Here is a 5,413-nt window from a genome sequence, read left to right as displayed (position 1 = left end):
AAAAAAAAAAAAAAAAAAAAAAAAAAAAAAAACTTAATGTGAACTAGCAGATGCCTATACCCGAGTTTTCTCAACACTTTGTCAAAAAAAACAGAAATTTTCTTTCTCAACCCTAACCACACGACAGCCGACCTCGATCCTCTTCATCATCCTCATCCTCCGCCTCCGACCAGCACCCGACGGCTCCCATCCTCCTTCTCCGGCTCTGACCGTTCTCCACCCAATGTCGGAGCAGTACTTCTCTCATCCAGTTTGACTTCGACGCACCTCTTCTCTCATCTCTTTTCTCTAATTCACCGAATCCGACCATTCTCCACCCAAAGCCGGAGCTCCGCGGAACTCCACACTCCCGATCCAGCTTCTCTCTCTCCTTGGAACTTCCAACCCGTCTCGGCGTGAGGCGTCTCTGCCTCTCCGGTCTTTCAAGCCCCACCCAGCCCCCACCGCCGAGCTCCTTGCCCAGCAACCTGCAACTAGCAAACTCCTCAAACCCGTCTCCCGGTCTCCGGTCTTCGATCTCCACCTCCAGCCCTCCAGACTCCCGATCCAGCTTCTCTCTTTTCAACTCTGCAACTAGCAAACCCGTCTCCGTTCTTAAGTGCTTATGGAAGATAGGTTGGATCTAATCCGAGTATGCTCATATAGTTCTCTACTCTAAGGTACCAACTCCTCTCTCTCTCTCTCTCTCTCTCTCTCCTCAAATAATTTCTTCGAGTTTCTTTGTAAGATGTTTGTTTTTGGGATTGATATTGCTGATTCTGAAGTGGGTATTTTAAATTCATAGTTTATTGCATATTGCTTGAGCTTAATTCAGATTTCTTTGTGGGTGATGATGGCATAGTGCAAGCTTGGCCTCGTTTCTTGGCACCTTCTCTACAGCCGTCTATCCAAAACTCTTCTCTGCAGCTTCTTCTCAACTGGGTCACCGTTTATATGTAAAAATTTCTTCCTCTTTTCTTTGTTATATTTCTTTGAAATCGATATCATGTGCTTCAAGTGTGGAACTTTATTCTGTCCGGGCTGTAGTTTAGATTTATTGTTTGACATCTGATTGAATCATTAAATTTGGACTTTGGGGTTTTTAGTTGTGCTTGTTATTCTATTTGATCAAAGTTTGATCTTGATCTCCTTTTAACATCTATTTGATCAATTAATTGCCTCCAATTCGCAGTACTAATAGAGATTGAGGTAGTCTTTAATTGAAATTAAAATTCTAATATGTTGTTCATGTACTTTGGATTAAATACAGTTGGAGTGGCAATTGAAACTTGTAAGATTCTTGATTGATTATCTGTTTGATTGTTTAGTGTGAACTTTCAGAAATGGGTATTATTTCGATGGCTCGTGTCTGAAGTGGTTCTGAGTTTTGAGATCGATTTCAGAGGTTGATTTTCCAGAGGCTAGCTTTAACTCAGAGGGGTAAGTATTTAATTCAAATTCAGATTCAAGACATGCTTGCATCTGTGTTATTTGGAATTGTTGTTTAAATTTACAAACTCTGATTAGTTTTAATCCCTAGAGAGAAAGACTTGGAAGATTCTCTTTTTTCAGTTTGGCTTCGAACTTAAATGAAGAAATTACAAAGTTCATAAGAAGGTCCTAGCTGGAGATATGGAAGAGGTAAAGTCCTTTTATCTTCTGCAAGTTAGCCAAGATCTCTCATTTTGTCCATTTATGCTTTTCTTAGTATTTGAACAAGTGTAGGTGACTGTTTTCTTTCTTGAGTATGTTGTCTTGTGTTTCTGAAATGAGTTTTCTTCCTTGAGTATGTTGTTTATAGAGATATGGCCCCCCTTTAGTATCAGTGACATTGTTTATAGAGATATGGTCCTTAAAGTCCACCTGAACATGTGTAATGAGTTCTGCTTGATTGTGCTCTTGCTTGTATGTCCAGAAATCTGCTGATACTAAAATTTAGCTTTTATTATTACTATTATTTATTCAATCACTATATGACAGGAAAGGATTTGAACCTCCTAATGTGACTGACAAGTTGATGATATTGTGCTTTATGCACAGGGCTAGGACTACGTTGACAACATTAATCTGCAACACCAACAAACCTTCATTCCTAGTTTGTTCGAAGAAAAATATATATTTTATTGGGAAAGCCTTGTTCGAAGAAAAATATATATTTTATTGGGAAAGCCTTGATGATGGTATTTGCATTCATCTTTAAGCTATTCGTCTGTATGTGGACTTTCTCAGAAAGAAAGTGATAACCTTCTAGAAAAAAAAATGAAAAGATTTTCCATGAAATACAAGTTTCACAACCTTGTTTTCTACTTTGCTTTGAGTTGCGTTTGCTTTGAGTTTCATAACTTTGCTTTGAGACCTAGTATGATTGCAATTTTTTTGATTGGTTGCCATCAGAATCAATTTGCAACTATATGGTATCTGTTGTTTGTTTAAAAGAAATAAGATATGGCAGATAAAATTTTATGATGCAATCTAAGATAATGGTACTGTCACTTTTCTAAGTTATTTTATATTGCCAAATAGACCCAAGAAGGTGGACAAAGGAGGTGCAAGGTGAGGTGGCTTTAAAACAGTATACAGCCTGTCTCCACTACTTCAAGTAATTGTTGGAGAGCCTGAAATGGCCAGACCAGAGGTACAGTATATTAAGTTCTTGAAATTTTCTGTTGTTGTACATTTTTGCATTTTGTTTGTGGCAGAGATTCTGGAATCACAATGTGATACTTAGTCCCTCCTTCGGTTTTAGGTAGTGAAGAAACTTTGGGCTTATATCCGGGAAAAGGATTTGCAGGACCCAAAGAATAGGCGGAACATAAGATGTGATGAATCACTACATGCCATTTTTTCGTGTTAAGTCTATTGATATGTTTAAAATGAATAAAGTCCTGTCCAAGCATATATGGCGGCTAAACAGGGAAGATGGTATGTCCAGAATTCTCTACCCCGACCTTCTGGTGACATCTATGTGTATCAATTATGTTTGTTCACAATGTTAACTTATCTTTATTTTCTTGGTACTTTGAACATTCAATTGCATATAGCTTTCGATCTGCTCAAGCATATACTATACTAGGTACCTTAAATGCATTTTCTGTAGTAGTGTTTATTTGTTTTAGTTCTTCTCCTTCTTGGGATAGACACCTCTGTGTTTGCTAAGAGAGGTGTCTAGTGTGGGACTCTTTGACATCTTTCCTTATAAATCTGTTTTAAGATAATAAGAAGATGCATCTGTCCCCCATAAAAGGCTCGTAGAAGCCATTGGTATAAAACTAATAGTGTGGATCTCAGTGGTGTGTATGATCATCTCTCTATATATAAATATATGTTGATACATATGATAGTGTGTTAGAGGCCGGGAGAATTTAATGGCCCATTTAGTGTGATATAAAGATATGTTAATACATATGATATAGTGTGTGAGAGAAGAAGAATTTATTGTCCATTTGATGTGATGAAAAGTGCTCGAGGCTGAAATCTCTTGATTTAGTAGTCAAAAAAATGTTGTATTCTGTTTTCAGGTTATGGAAATGGCATTATAAGAGTGTCCGAGTTTCGACCTATCACACGCCACTTAACAAACAAGTATGATGTATTTTGTTTTTTGATCTTCAGGGTGATTACGTAAATTCAATGAGAGCAGCACAGGAGTTCAGCTCAAGAATGTTTGATTCCATAAAGGTATTATGTTTCACAAAGCAGCATGGTTTCATGAATAAGCTTTGGAAGTTTCACTTGCACATTTCTTGATGCAAGTCTTTACTTTCCAGTTGTGTTAGCTTCTATATCTGAAATACTTGTAGTTGTGATATATTGGTTATGCTGATCCAGAAACTGTAGATTATAACTAGCTTAAATAGCTTGCTCGATTTCAAGTTCTAGATTTCCACTTCTGTTCTGTGTAAGTGATAGTTTTCTCACATTCAATGTTAAATTGACAGTAGGAAAATGATAAGGAACTGGGTTTCTTTTTATTCATGTTTGAATGTAGCTTGGGAGCCATTTCAATTGGTAGTAGAGCACTCGTTTAATAGCGCATGTAGAGCTGCTGTAGGTTCATTTAGCACCTGGAAGCAAATTTAATTTAGCACCTGGAAGCAAATTATAGGTTCATTTAGCACCTGGAAGCAAATTTAATTTTCAAACTAGGATCAAAAGATCATTAGAAGATGACGCTCTATTTGCTACTCAATGTTCGTGTTGATTAACTCTTGTTTTGTTTCCTTTTTCCTATAACTGAGTTGGCCTTTTTTGTTATATATTTCATAAAAGTCATTCATTGTTTCTTTCCATTTTGTGAATGTACAGATGGTTTCAACAATGAAGAAGTCGATCTTTGATGAACAAACTAACAAGGCCTTAAGGAAATTGCAAAAGAATGCTCAAAAGAAGAATAAGCATCATGATGTGGTTCGAGCTGAATGGGCAAATCATGTTATACAGTTCTAACTTTGGTTCTTTTTAAGGTAGATGAGTAGCACTTGGAACTGCTTTTGTGCATTTATATATAACTGATGGAAAGTGTTGATGAACTTAAATTATGCATGCAGTTGCTCTGTCTAGCTACTCTTTCTTTACCTTATAGGTTTTTTACTTGGTGCACTAGGTAAATGATCGAGATAAGATGGTTTTTTGGTTCTCTCGATCATAATGTAACTGTTGGCTAGGTTTAGAGTTGGAACTATGGATTGTATTTTGGATGATGTTGATGCAATTAATGAAACGTAGCCATCATTTTCAATGCTGATTTTAGTCCAATTTTATGGTTTTGATGATTGTAAATGACTGATGTTGAAATGGTTGAAAGGCAACAGATATATGCAGGTTTATGTTGTATCAAGAAAATACAGCACAATTTATGTTGTATCAAGAAAATAGAAACAACAGAAACAAATGATCATCTGTTGTTTCTACCAAGTTCAAACAACAGAAAAATAGAGTTCAAAGAGCTCTCAGACAACAGAAATAGGTGGTTGATATGTTGTTTCTACCAAATTCAAACAACAGAAAAGTAGAGTTCAAATGGCTCTCAGACAACAGAAGTAGGTGTTGATATGTTGTTTCTAAGCCATTCAGACAACAGAAACAACAAAAACTCTGTCATCTTACATTAACTACATCGACAGTTATTTTTTGAATCCGTTGATGAAGTGAATTTCCAACAACATTAATATGTAGTGGTATGGTGTTTCAGACGACAGATAGACTCCGATTCTTCAATATTAGGTACTTCAGACGACAGAACTTAAACTGAATCTGTCGTCTGAGTAGCTTAGAAACGACGGAGAATATCTGTCGTCTGAATGGCTTAGAGACGGCAGCCACTTAGACAACAGATTTTTACTTCATCAGACGACAGATATGGTCTGTCGTCTGAAGCATTTTTTGGCATAGTGGATCTCAATCGTACAAGGAAAGTAATCGTACATTAAATAGG

General features: G+C 36.7%; 1 long non-coding RNA gene across 2 annotated transcripts; it reads left to right on the top strand.

Moving 5' to 3' along the window:
* Nucleotides 1-1,320: 1,320 nt before the first annotated feature.
* Nucleotides 1,321-4,536, top strand: LOC133713064 (uncharacterized). 2 transcript variants are annotated; one of them, XR_009847749.1, is made up of 6 exons: nucleotides 1,321-1,419; nucleotides 1,520-1,620; nucleotides 2,503-2,614; nucleotides 2,726-2,901; nucleotides 3,592-3,657; nucleotides 4,285-4,536. It is a non-coding gene; the product is annotated as an uncharacterized LOC133713064 (long non-coding RNA). The 2 variants fall into 2 exon arrangements; XR_009847750.1 differs by lacking the exons at nucleotides 1,321-1,419; nucleotides 1,520-1,620 and adding an exon at nucleotides 2,086-2,159.
* The last annotated feature ends 877 nt before the right edge of the window (nucleotides 4,537-5,413 follow it).

This window comes from Rosa rugosa, chromosome 5 (genome assembly GCF_958449725.1).
Source record: "Rosa rugosa chromosome 5, drRosRugo1.1, whole genome shotgun sequence".
In the NCBI taxonomy this organism is placed as follows: Eukaryota; Viridiplantae; Streptophyta; class Magnoliopsida; order Rosales; family Rosaceae; genus Rosa; species Rosa rugosa.
The sequence above is the reverse complement of the archived record's forward strand: the minus strand, read 5'-3'. Positions and strand labels throughout refer to the sequence as shown.